The 14,301-nt window shown below is 45.2% G+C and overlaps 1 protein-coding gene and 1 non-coding gene across 2 annotated transcripts in view; one reads left to right on the top strand and one right to left on the bottom strand.

Annotated features, from left to right (window-relative positions):
* Nucleotides 1-14,301, bottom strand: part of SLC44A3 (solute carrier family 44 member 3) — a 323,586-nt gene that overhangs the window by 301,074 nt on the left and 8,211 nt on the right. The window contains 1 exon segment of the mRNA XM_045036232.1: nt 11,428-11,648. The gene's annotated coding sequence lies outside the window, so the exon portion shown is untranslated.
* LOC111562099 lies at nt 8,284-8,390 on the top strand. The gene has a single exon (XR_002745152.1). It is a non-coding gene; the product is annotated as a U6 spliceosomal RNA (small nuclear RNA).

The raw sequence follows: 14,301 nt of genomic DNA, 5'->3' as shown, positions 1-14,301 counted from the left end.
GGACAGGCAGGAATGGCAGGAAATGAGACAGAAATGTAGGCAGGGGCTCTACTGTGTGGGGCCTTGTAAGCCATGAGAAGACTGAGCTAGGAAGCCGTGGAAAGGTTCTGAGCAGAGAAGTGATGGTATCTAATTTAGACTTTATAGGGATCACTCTGGCTGTGTCTGCAAAACAGAACAGAAGCAGGAATACTCCAGGGACAACCCCAGGGTGTAGCTCGTTAGCACATTATTAACATGAGCTTTGTCATCTGTGCCCAGAAGCCCAGGTCAAGGTAAATTAATAATGCCTTCTTTGAGTTCAAAACCACGGAACCTCAATTAATTAGAAAGTTTGTGGGGGCGCCTGGGTGGCTCAGTCAGTTGAGCATCTGACTTCGGCTCAGGTCATGATCTCACGGTCCATGGGTTCAAGCCCCACATCGGGCTCTGTGCGACAGCATGGAGCCTGCAGCCCGTTTCAGATTCTGTGTCTCCCTCTCTCTCTGCCCCTCTGCTGCTCATGCTCTGTCTCTCTCTCTCCTTCAAAATAAATGAACATTATTAAAAAAAAAAAGTTTGTGGGATGGAAGGGTCTCATTACTGTCCAGCATAGTAGCCACCAGCCACATGTGGCTATTGAGAACTTGCAATACAGCTGGCCTAAATGGAGATGTTCTAGAAGTATAAATTATACTGAGTTTTGAAGATTTGGTAGAAAAAACAAAACTCCCCAAAACCAGAATATAAAATACCTCATTAATAATTTTTATATGATTACATATTGAAATGATAATGCTTTGGATGTATTGGTTGAGTGAAACATATTTTTTTCTCTCCTCAAAACCTTCATTACATGTAGCGTGCATGCCACATAATTAGCATTATATTAGATATTGTATTGTTTTCTAAAAAAGCCTAACTTCGGCAAAATGACAAGGGCTTGGTTTTTTTCTTTATACATTACAGGGCCCAGTACACCCTGTTGGTCCCACAACATGTGCTTTGTAAGTGCTTGATCTTGTATCAAAAGGAAGCCCATGAATGCCAGCCAAGCTGCAGGCAAGCTGCTCTCACAATTATCGAGATCCAGTTTGTCTTACTATGTACGGCCATTCCTACAGCAGCCTACGGACAAGTTGCAATAAAAAGAATAATGTGGGGGGTGCCTGGGTGGCTCAGTCGGTTGAGTGACTTCGGCTCAGGTCACGATCTTGTGGTTGGTGAGTTCGAGCGAGCCCCGCGTCGGGGGGCTCTGCTGACAGCTTGGAGTGGGTTTCGGATCCTCTGTCCCTCTCTCTGCCCCTCCCCTACTCATGTGCCCTCACGTGCTCTCTCTCAAAAATACACATTAAAAATAAACATTAAAAAAAAAGAATAACGTGGCTTTTCTTCTCAAAGGAGTTAATTTGGCAAAGCAGTGAAAAGGGAAAGTAATCTCACTTTTAAGTTAGGGCCACATTTTCCAAATGAAGTCAGAAGCTTTGATTACGGGCTCTTTTTCACCTGCTACCTCTGGTCCCCACAGCTGTTAATCATTCTTTGTGCCAAGATTCAGTCCTGAATGTCCCCCGCTGTCGGTGATGAATGTAGACAAGTCTTGCCTTAGGGTCCATGATTCCATATGTTAGGATGAAGGTTTATCTGCCCAACCGAGAGGAGGCACGTTCTCCTCAGGACTGGAAAAACATACTCTTGAAATTAATTTCACCTGTTTCTTTTTACCTTTTTCATAGTTTATTACTAGGATATGACAAAAGTAGGTAGGGAAATTGTTTTTACTTTTTTTTTTTTAATTTTTTTTTTCAACGTTTATTTATTTTTGGGACAGAGAGAGACAGAGCACGAACGGGGGAGGGGCAGAGAGAGAGGGAGACACAGAATCCGAAACAGGCTCTAGGCTCTGAGCCATCAGCCCAGAGCCTGAGGCGGGGCTCGAACTCACGGACCGCGAGATCGTGACCTGGCTGAAGTTGGACGCTTAACCGACTGCGCCACCCAGGCGCCCCTGTTTTTACTTTTTTAATATCGCTACTAGAAAATTTTAAGTTACATTTGTGGTGTGGATTATATTTCTATTGGATAGCCCTGGTATTATAAACGGAATTATTTGAAGAAATCTCTTGTTATTTCAAGCCTTGCTTCATGTTTTTTTTCCAAAGTGTATTGTCCATTTCCTAGTTTTAATAAACAAAACCATGCAAAGTATAACTAATGTAATTGAATTTACTTTCATTAATGTGGAGAGTGTGTCAGTTATTCTGCATCATCAAAGCTTTGTTCTAAACATTACTCAGTGGCCCCGTTGTCCTAAGGGTGGTAAAAATGGCTCTCCCACACTGGTGCTGCCCATGGAGGGGCCCCCGGGCTTGGGGTCCTTAGCTTCACAGGTTTCAGAACATGAACTTAATAGGTTTCTTGGCTGGGATCATAGGGACACATTTCTCAAGAGTTGGTGTGAGACCAGTGACTTCCCAGAAGGACAGGATTTTCTGGATCATTCTATCTGTCATCTTGCTAATTCAGCTTTTCACCTCCCAAAAGTCATGGGCTGGGCCCCAAACTACAGGGTGGATCCGCTGCACAGGGGCTTAGGGGCTCTAAAGGTGGGTGGATTTATGCGAGAGAGGCTGTGGTGTGGGAATGGGTGGGGAACCCATGCAGAGACAGCCACTAATGTGAGCTTCCTTCAGGCCACATCTCTCAATCCTGTGGTGACTTTCCAATGTGCCAGGAATGATCAAGCTCTAGAGGAACAAGCTGAACTCACTAGAGGGGAGTTCACTTCACTGGAGGTGGTCATATACACTCAAAAGACAACTTACTGATTTATAGGAAGAAACTAATCATCAGGGACCAGAAGGTTTGGCTCAGAGAGTCATCGCTTTGCTCTCTGGGGGAGAGGCTGCTCAGGAGGGCAGATCCATCAGTATTTGGAGCTTACTTGATAGGCAAAGACAGTGAATAGGGGATATAGAGGGATATCCCAAACATTTGGAAACGACAGAAATGCATAACTTCTGAAGAGTCAAACCATCCAGTGGGTTGCAGAAGAACCATTTGGATTGGTCAGCATGGGGCAAACACTCAAAAAATATGATCTGCATGCATATTTAATCTAAGAAGTAGTGAGATGGAATGATTCCTAGGCCAGACCAAGACTTGACTGAAGCATGAACATATTTCATGGAATGTGTTAATCACCTACAGAAGCACAGAAAAGGGGAAGTTTCAGAATCTGGCTGGCCCATCCACACACCATCCCAAGAGACCAGAGGGTGTCTTGCCTGGAAGTAGAATGGAGGCCAATGGGGGTGTAGAGTGCCCAGTTGTGGCACACATCAGCCCTCAGAGTGTGGGCTCCAACATCTGAGTTCTAGAACTAAGATACCTGGCTCTGAATCCAGCATTACTAAGCTGATCATTGCCTTCCTGTTCAGTATTCCAATGGGAGAGACCAATGTAGTAAGCTTGGCTTGATTATCTTGTCTGCCTGAATTCTGTTTTTCCAGCCTGGTAAGTTCATTGAATTTATGATTAGAGATAGTAGTCTCTTATGAATTTTTAAGCATGGAGTTCATTTACATAATGAAGCACATAAATGAATTGTGTTTCCCGGTCTATACGACTTACTCAAGTGGCAAATTCATTAAGTCCAGCTAGTGTCTCCCTCCTGTTGAGAGCCCTCTGTGTCCCCAAATTCCACTGCCTTCCAGTACTATCTCCAGAGTGACCACAAAGAATCCTGTTCTAATCTGGCTAAGATATCCAACTTGGAATCTACACAGGTCCAACCAGCTGTGTAGACTATAGGTATAGAGAGGGAAAAGATACTGAGCTGAATTTTTACCTACTCTTGAATGTTTTTTAAATGTAAGTGTCTATTATTAGCCTTCTGATATACTGAAAATATGAAACCAGGATTGTGGTTTATTCACTCATGCATTCAACAAATATTTATTGAAGATCTGCTATGTTTCAAGCTCTGTTCTAAGTGCTGGGGACATATGTGGGCGAATAAAACACACAAAGATATCTATTCTCAAGGAAATTATAGTCCTGGAGTGTGGACAATCATTTATCATTTAACAAAATTAAAAATATGTACGTAGCATTTTAGAAAGAGATAAGTGTTATTTAAATTCAGGTAAGAAGAATCCAGAGTACTTAATAGAAAGATTGCAGAATGAAAAAGGCTCAATTGGGTGCTGCCTGGTTTAGGCCCATGAGAGTGAACATATGACCACACATGTTCTCCAAAGGCTCCTTTGCAAACCTGCAGGCTGGGCAAGAAAGCTGAAAAGAGAAGCTAAGCACATTGATCACATCTGTCCTACATAAGGGCGGTTTTACCTGGGCTTTCCTCGTATTCTCATTGGGGGCTTCTTTAGGACCAGCCCCCAGAGACATGCTGCTTTTTGAATTATTGTTTCAGAGTCAGAAGAACTTTGACTCTGCTGCTATTTAAGCTATATGTATTCTGACAGACCAGCAATTCCTCACACCACCTGGCCCACCCTTCCCCTGACTCCTCAAAGGGCAAGAAGGGGAAAGGCTTCTTTCAGCTGCCCCAAAAGTCCCTTGACCACCTCCTATGGCAAAAGTCCCTCTTTGACGAGAGTTGAGGTTCTGAGGTTCTTCATCTGAGAACATCTCAGTCTTTAGATCTCTGATACCTCATTGACAAAGCTGTGCCCCAGTTTCTTTCCCAGCCAGGCGGTTCAAATCTATGCAAATCAGCACTTGGTAGGATAGTTTGAGATGTGGAATTCCTCCTCCTCCACATTCCCATTCATCTAACAGGGTTTGCTTTTTAGATCATAATGTGGGTTGACTGGCTTACATTTTCCCTTTTAAATAGTGAAAGCACTGGCTAAAACCATTTAACAGAGTTATTAAATAAAATTAAGTTAGTGGCATATTTTGCCCATTCCCCCCAAACAGCAGAAATCAATTCCTTTCAAGGGAGCTCAAAACAAAAGCATAATGCCGATGTGATGCCCTCCAGCTTAGAGTTTGGTCAAGCCAGAGCTTAGACTACATCTCATAATGAAAGACTCTTGCCTAGTCCCTCAAGATCAGACGTTCAGGACCTGGATTCCTGTCAACACCATCCAGTATTTACCAGGTGTGAAATCAGAGCTATCCAAAGTTAAACATTCCTTATCTCTCCCTTTTCATATCCTACTTGCAAAGAATAAGAAATCAAACATGTTTAATAAATAGGCAAGGTGAATAAACACAGACAAGAAATAAATTAAGGAGGCTGATGTTTTATCAGAAACATAATTATTGTATTCTTTAAAAAGTCTTGGGTTTGGGGCACCTGGGCGGCTCAGTCAGTTAAGCCTCTGACTCTTGATTTTGGCTCAGGTCATGATCTCACAGTTCATGAGTTCGAACCCCACATCAGGCTCTGTGCTGACAGAGCCTGCTTGGGGTTCTCTGTCTCCCTTTCTCTCTGCCCCTCCCTTGCTTGCATGCACTCTCTGTCTCTCAAAAATAAGTAAATAAGCATTTTAATATAAAAAAAATAAAAATAAAAAGTCTTAGGTTCTAGGTTACTTCCGAGCCTATCTGGATTTGGACAGGGGCGGGTTTGGGATTCTCCACAGACCATACAGAACATGTATTACTTTACATACTGTGTTGATGGGAAAGGAGAAGATCCAACTCTCAGTAGCCAACTCTTAATATTTGTAAACTCTGGTTGGGGCCTTAAGATAGATCTTTTTCTTTGAGGCAACCATCTAATGTAAAGCCTGATGTGAAACTTTCTTCTCTTCATTTGACATTAAACAAAAATTGAGGTTTAAAGAAGTGAAGTAATTTTTCCAAACTTACACATCTCAGGAGATACAAAGCTGGGATTCAAATCCAAGTGTATCCAGCCCTCAAAGCCATGCTCCACCCAAACCTGCAGCCCTGAGTCATTTGCCGGGTCCCTTGGGACAGCTACCCTAAATATAGGTTTGGGTGCCCACTGGAACCCAAAGTTGAGAGGATGAATGGCTTTGGGACAGGTGCAAGGTGACCCAGCACTGAGTGAGTGACAAGTCAGGTACCACAACTGCCTCCAGGCTTAGAAGGCAAGCCAAAGCATTGTCAAGGGAGTGCTGCAGCCTCTTCAACCAGGGACTTTTCAAATAGTCCCTCCAAAAAGAATAGAAATTAAGCCTTCTTTAGCATGCACAGAGTATTTGGATGAAAGCTAATTAATGACATATTGCACTTGCTTACAATTTACCAGCCACTCCAGGATCTCAGAGATCTTCCACAAACAACTTATTATGACAACACCTTGTGAGGTAAGTGCTTCAGTCCACAGAGGAGTCAGAAGAAAAGTGAGGAGTTCACATGAAGTCAGCAGTAGTATTTGCATGCTGTATCCACTAGAGTCTAGTCAAAAGCCAGAAACCACTCTAGGTGTCTCAAGCCAGGCTGGATTTAATACAGGGAATTGGTTACATGGGGTGCCTGGGTGGCTCAGTTGGTTAAGCGTCCGACTTCGGCTCAGGTCAGGATCTCGCGGTTCATGAGTTTGAGCCCCGTGTCACACTCTCTGCTGTCACCACAGAGCCCACTTTGGATCCTCTGGCTCCCCCCTCTCTCTGCCCTTCCCCCACCCACATGGTCCTCTTTCTCTCTCTCCCTCTCTCTCCCTCTCTCTCTCTCTCTCTCGTTCTCAAAAGTAAATAAACATTTTTTTTAATACATGGAATTGGTTACAGAGATCATGGAAGAGCTAAGAAACCAAAGAGGACACAGGGAAGCAATCTCAAGAAGAACACGAGCAAACATCTGCCACTATCCCTAGGGATGGAGGCACAATAGGTAGTGTTACCAGATCCCAGGGATAGAACTGCCATGCTGGGTCCACGGAAGAGGTGCAGCTGACAGGGGGCGTGCTGACCAAAGTGGGGGCTAGAGATGGAGAGAGATACCCTGGCTTCTCCCTTCCTGTCATCCATCAGTCTCCCACCACTTCTTCCCAATGACTATGCTAAGAAGCTAAAAGGGAGCCTGGGAAATGTACTCCCCTACCATACAGGGCTGGACAGAGAAGGACCAATCCCTAATCTAATGGGAAATACACTATTCAGAAATCAACAATGGGGTGGTGAATAGGCTGCAAATATGGTGGTGGGTAGGATGGGGTGGGGAAAGGAGAGCTTGAAAGTATTGCTGTAGGCCACTGATTGAAGAGGATTAGGTGGCACAAAGGACTTTTTCCTGCTCATCCGTGACAACAAATATCATATATATTTTATCAAATATATTATCAAATATATTAAAGCACTTTTAGGAAAGTGAGGAAGATGGCCATCAGAATGGGCTGAAATCCAGGAAGCATGAACTCCAAGGGAGTATTAAAGAATCATAATGCATGGTTGGATTGCAAAGTAGAAGATTCAGAAGGTAAACAGAACTCGCTTCCTGTAGATACAACTCATTCTAAAAAAGCTCGTCTAGAAGAATGGAGATTGAAAGCAGCAGCTAAGGAGCCAAACAGGATAGAATCAGCCCCAGCTCTGGCAGAGGGTGGATGGCTGTGTGTCTGGACTCTCATGGGTCTAATTCCAGAACAGCAAAAGCACTGCCCAGGCTGCAGCTTCCCAAGGCCCTCCCATTGCTGGGGTGCGGAACCATGGTTTATTCATTGATTCCACAGAAATTCACTGAACACTTGCAGTGTGCCAGGCACTACTCTAAGCACTGCAGATGAATAGAAACCCCTCAACCCTTCACATGAGCCAGAGCAATACCATCCACTCTATCTGGAGGAGAGGGAAGGGGGAATGTCCTGGAAGGATGTGGCCACAGAGAAACCAAAACTCTCACTTCCTCTGTTATTCCTGGCTCTGCCGGACACGTTAATGGCAATTACACATGCGCTAGGGACACACCTGCTTCATTAATAGAGATGTTACTATAAAGAACAAGGATACTTCTCCCCTGAATTCTATTTTATTCAGTTGAACTCAACAAACACTTACTGTGTGCCAATTCTCTGCCTGGAACCAGAGCTATGAACATTTTATTAGAAAAGCAATGAACCTGCCCTCAGCATAGGAAGACTGGCGAATCCATGCAATTCCAAACCCAGAAATTGCTGCCAGGGACCTGAGTCCTCCACAGATTCACGTAGACGATGGAGATTGGTTTCCCCACCAGGGCAAAGGGGTGGCAATACCGGTCAGGGCAACACAAAGCTGACCTGAGCCAACTCTGCAGCCCTCCAGTCACTGAGGGCTGATTTTCAACAAGGGAGAGTCTTTTTGGTTTTGCCTCATAAGAAGTTCAGTGCCCTCTTCGGCCGCCCATGTCCTAAAGCTATAACCACGCAGAGAAGATTAGCTTGGCCCCCCTACAAGAATGACACACGAATGCATGAAACATTCCCTATTTTTGTGAGTAGAACACAGAGGGTTTTGAAGGCAGTGAAATACTCTGTATGACACCATAATAATGGATTCAGGCCATTACACAGTTATCCAAACTTGTAGAATGCACACCAGCATGAGTGGACCGTAACGTGCACTGCGGACTTTGGGTGACAACAATGTGTCAGTGTGGGTTCACCTGTTGTAAGAAACGTACCACTCTGGTGGGGATGTTCGCAATGGGGGAGGCTGTGCATGTGGGGGGGGGGGGGGCGGGGCCTATGGGAAATCTCTACTTTCTGCTCAATTTTGCTGTCAACCTAAAACTGCTCTTAAAAAAACACAAAGTCTTAATTTTTTTTAAATGAGTAAAAAAAAGAAAGAAGTTCAGGCAGGAAAGCAGCTGAGGAAATTCCCTGGAGCCACCAGACAGACACAAGACGGGACCCTGCACTGCTCTGCTGAGGCCTGAGGAAGTTCGAACGGTCCCGTGGGGCTGGGGAGGCCTCACAGTCCTTCTTTCCTTCTGGAAGAAGGAAGGGAGTAGAGCCCAGTATATCTGACTCTAATTTCTTCCTTTTATATTAATGCCTTGCAAAAATATACCTAATTTAAATAGTCTAGTACCATAATTTACTTTTTGATTTATTAATATTTAGGGGGAAAATACATCTGGACAAGACTTCTTACATTGCAAATCTTTTTTTTTTTTTTAATGTGTTCCTCTGGACCGATAAGGGGAAATGAAGACTCTATTTGTTATTTAAGATATTTGTTTCTCCTGGTATTATGCTGTCCTGGGACAGTACTGTTATCTTAAAAGTGAAGATATGTTTCTGTTTTCTAAAAGAGAATAAGTCATGCCCAAACCCGAACATCCTTGGTATAGAATCTCTGCGTCCCTACATATCTGTTTGCCTTGAGAAATTAAATTTTATTTTAATTTTTTTTAATGTTTACTTATTTTTGAGAGACAGAGCACAAGCAGGAGAGGGGCAGAGAGAGAGAGAGCGAGACACAGAAGCCAAAGCAGGCTCCAGACTCTGAATGGGCAGCACAGAAACTGACTCCGGGCTCAAACACAGGAGCTGTGAGATCATGACCTGAGCTGAAGTTGGACGCTGGACGCTTAACTGACTGAGCTACCCAGGCACCCTGAGAGGTTAAATTTTGAAGCACAATCAAGGCCTGAGCTAGCCATGTCCATTTACTCAGACACAGGATGTTGGGTATCGTGTAGCAATTTGTACAGAGCCCTCAATCTGTTTATGTTTTCCAGAAAGAATAAGGGCTGCTGGAAGCCTGCTTGGGGTGGGGGGACTTCCTTACCCTTCACCCTCACCCAGACTTGCAGCCTGGAGCTCAGCCCGATTGCCCAGGAAGCACCTCTCCTCTGTTCTGACCCAGGGTAGATCTGCTCACCCCCTCCCCACCCATGGCTTCCTGCTGCCTCATTCTCAGTGAATTTGTCAAGGAAAAAAAAGTCTGCTCAGGCCCATTCCCAAGTGGTATTTTAATCATGACACTTCCCTCAGGGGTTTTGTTACTTTCAACACCTGGAGACATCACTGAAGGTTTAGGCTTTGTCTATAAGCTCAAAACAGTGTCACTACCGTCACTGGCTGGAGCAGTCAAGTCCACCTCATACATTAATCCAACAACTGTTTGGGGATAAACTTGAAGACGGGTTGGATTTTCCGTTTGTTTGCTTCTCTGGCTTGCCAAAGAAAGCTGCCGGAGTCGTTGAACAGGTATGGGAGGGCAGGAAAGGCTTCAGAGCCTGCCCTTCCTCCTGGGCGTTAATTAGAAAACTTTCTATCAAGGTCAATGCCTTGCAAGGCAATGAAGTTAGCTGCTGAAGGAAGCTGAATTTCACCGTTGGGCAGAACAGACAATACAAGAAAAAGGCAAACAGAATAAACAGAAGGGCGTCCCAGACTACCTGCCACTCACCAGGGGAGGCAAACAAGGGGTTTTATTTAAAGCCATAAAGTCTTTTTTTTTTTTTTTCTATTTTGTTTTGTTTTGTTGTATAGGTACTTTCTCCCAGTTTACAAAGTCTGAGTCATCCTTTTAATACACAAAAAATTCAAGTTAGCCAGGTGAGACTGAAAAGATAAAACAGTTCCCCGGGGAGAACTCAGGACTCCTTTCTCAGGCCGTTGCAGCACTTTCTGTCCTTCCTGGGTCACGGACTTAGCACGGCATCTCCCATGTTATAGCACACACTGCTGCCTTCACCTCCCTGGGCCCCCGTGAGGGCAGGGGGAACATCTTGCTCTCCCCGGTTCCCTGCAGCACCCGGCCCTGAGCGGGCGCAGAGTGAGTGCCCAGGATGAGGTGCTAGCAGGCTGGGTCGTGCTCAACTGTACACGCTCTGGAGCTGCACAACCTGGTTTGAGAGTGAGCTCGGCCTCGTCCCAGTGTGTGATCTTGACCAGGTTACTTTAGCCTTGCTACGCTTCAGTTTTCTCACGGGGGAAACCACAGCACCTCCTCTCCAGGATTTTCATCAGACGTAAATTAGATCATCCCAGTACATGGTTATTGTGACTAAATCTTGATGATCTAGATGCAAAAGTTCATCAATTCGAGCCAAACAATTACTTATTTATGAAGTGTTCGGGCAAATGAAAACCTGCTCATTTAGATGGTGCTTCGCAAAGAGGGGAGTGTTCAGAGGTGGGTATTGGGGAGAGACCACCAGCTTGTCCAGGGTTTTGAGGCCAGGTGAAATAGCCAAGTCTTAAAATCAAAAGCGGTCATGGAAAAGTCGCACACACTCCTTCCACTAAGAGAGAGAAATTTATATGGTGTGTGTGTGTGTGTGTGTGTGTGTGTGTGTGTGTGTGTGTGCATGCCCATGCACGCACACAAGCCGTTTGATTTCTCAGGGTTTTCCTTTTCCCGTCTGTAAAATGGGCACAATGAATCAGTGGTCCAGATGTCCTATTCTCTGTTTTGCTATCTTAGAGACGGACGTGTGGACCAGAGCATTTCTCGATGGCTACTACATGCTTTTACCTTTTCCAATTGTGAAAAAACGTTTTAAATTGGCACTTACCTTCTTCTAAGGATTATAGTTTCTGTGAACATCCCTTCTTGATGAAGAACACTTTGAAGAATGGAGGTTTCAGGAGCTTTTAGGTGAAGGGAGAACCCAGTGAGTTTTCACAGAAGAGTCTTACAGGCACGTAGGAGAGTCGCAGAAAATGCTCTGTGCTTCACCTTCTGAGCCGTTCCCTCTCAAGTTCTCTTCCTCCCGGAACAGCACCTCCCACTGACCTTGGAAAGAGATGGGCACTAAGGAACAGGTGCAGACCTTGTCATGCAATCAGCTGCCAGCAAGCCTCCCCCCTCTGAGTGATGTGTCCCACCGGTGTACCTGGTTAGGTTTATCTGCCCCGAGAGCTGTGCACCCATTGTGCGCCACTGCATGTCTGGACCTCAGTAAATCATGGGTATTGCTGAGACCGTGATAACCATAATACTGCATGTGCCAATGCCGAGATAAAATGAGCAGGCCCACAAGTAAATGGCCCCTAATATCTGAGTGAATTCCAGTTTGGTCTCCAGCTCGCATAACCAGTTTATGTCTGGAACCACTGGATGCTTTGAACCAAGTCAGTTCAGGAGGTATGTTCACAGAAACTATAAACTATATAATCCTTAGAAGAAGACAAATGTCAATTTAAAACTTTTTTAAAAAATTGGAAATAGTAACTATTTGATACAACAAGCATGTAGCAGCCAGGAAGAAAAGCTCTGGTCCACACATCCGTCTCTAAGATAGCAAAACAGAGGATAGGACATCTAGACCACTGATTCATTGTGCCCATTTTACAGATAGGAAAAGGAAAACCCTGAGAAATCAAACAGCTTGTGCACACACGTGCACACGCATACACACACACACACATACGCGCACACACACACTCACCATATAAATTTCTCCCTCTTAGTGGAAGGACTGCGTGTGACTTTTCCATGACCACTGTTGACTTTAAGGCTTGGCTATTTCACATGGCCTCAAAACCCAGTGTGCTTTGCTCTAGGATTAACTGAACTTTTTGAACTAAAGGCTTAACTTGTTCTTAATCTTCTCTTTGAAATGCTGACTTAAAGAATTAGTGCCCTGCCCAACCGGTCACAGGCACAGAAGGAAGCAAGGAGCCTGCATGCACACTTCTTTAGCGACACAAAGTTCCTGGTCAGAGGTCCAGGACCAGATTTTTATGGAGCCGATGTCAGATCCAGCTTACCGAGGTTAGAGATCAAAGCAGAGGCAGAGAGAAGTGGAGGCTATCTGGAGAGGCACCAGATACTATCAGGAAATAGCGTGGCAGCGAGAGCTGAGGCTGCGCTGTAGGGAGCAGCTCTCTTGGGTAACTCAGGGTGGGTGGAACTCTCTGTGAAAGACCCACGGAATGGCATCTCTCACACACCTGATGTTCTTGGTACCCATCACGGCGTGAGTGCGGTAACCATCCTTGCCCCACTGGGCTAAACAGCCACCGGGAATCAGAGTCTGTGAGTACTGCCTGATAGCATTAGAGTAATATCCCCAGTTACAACACAACCTTTCTGCCCCACATAAAAAGAGGCAAAGTGACTTCCTCGGGTATGGGGACTAAGTGTTCTCATACCCCGAAGTACCTCTTGGAGTATTCGGGGGCAGCTGGTGGGAACCTGTGGTTCATGTCATAGAGTCAGACCCAAACTCCTCCCTATTACAAACACAGATTTCTCCCTATCTTTCCCCGTAGCCCCCTAACATCGCACACGCTGTCTCACTCAGCTCCTGCTGCCCCCAGGGGGTGGTGCCTCGTGGATGCCCTTAATGATTATTGGAACCTGACTGCCAAATGATAAAAATGTTTCCAGTGGGAGGGGGGAGAAGATACCATCTCAGATACCATCGACATTTTTCTAAGATGCTTTAAAGGTGACGTGGAAATGACCACATAGGAAAGGCAAAAAGATCGTAGCTGTTCAGCTAAGAAAGGCCTCTGTCACCCCGGCACTGGGGCCACTTGACTTGTTTCCAGAGGCAAGCTCAGGGGTTAGCAGGAGGCAGAAGGTGTGGGCAAGTGAGGGGCCACGGAGGTGGAGATGGCTTCTGCATCCCGAGGGAGGGAGCTTACCTGCCTGAGCATCCCCTCTGGGCTCTCGAATAAGGAGAAATCAGCGTACACACAGACCAGTGGAAATATAAGTGATTCTACGACAAGTTCCATCTCAAGCCTGGACATGTGTATCAAATAGGGCGAGAATTCACATGTTAGAAAAGGCATGTGGAAGGTGGATCGATAGGTGGAGGTGATTCTAGATTCAACTAGCTCATCAGCTCAATTATGGCATAAGCAAGAAGTACGTCAGAAGGGCCTTCCTAACCTAAACTCTGATTTGTTAATTATCATCATGACCCCTATTTCTTAATGAAAAACAGAAACAGGGAAGAGCTTTCGTTTCATGTTGTCAGCGGGGGGAAAAGACATCTTCAGGCTAGGGTCTCCTTTTTTTTCGCCACTGCGGAGAGAAAAAAAATCTGGATGTCAAAAAATATTAAGGACTAAATGAGGTGGAAACAAAGCAAAAGAAGGAGCCCTTTATTCTCAACTAAGGCCTGGTTTTGCCATGGTTTTCTATTGGAAATTCCCCGTATTTCAAAGCTAGGAACCTCAGAGAGGGCCAGCTTCACAAGGGCAGGAAACACTGGGAAAAAGGAAAAGGGATGGGCAGCAGAGAAGGTGCGCACCTTAACGCTGCCCTGTGGAGAGGTGGCCTGGTATAGTGGGTGCGGAGGTGCACCTCGGAGCTAACTGCCTATGGTCAAATCCCAGCTCTCGCCACCTCCCAGCTGGGTAACCCTGAGTGAGTTACTTAACCTCTCTGGGCTTTGGGTTAACTCATGTGTATAAAATTCTACCTACATCTC

The sequence above is a fragment of the Felis catus genome, chromosome C1 (genome assembly GCF_018350175.1).
Source record: "Felis catus isolate Fca126 chromosome C1, F.catus_Fca126_mat1.0, whole genome shotgun sequence".
Lineage (NCBI taxonomy): Eukaryota > Metazoa > Chordata > Mammalia > Carnivora > Felidae > Felis > Felis catus.
Note: the sequence above shows the minus strand (reverse complement) of the source record. Positions and strands in the feature narration are given on the sequence as shown.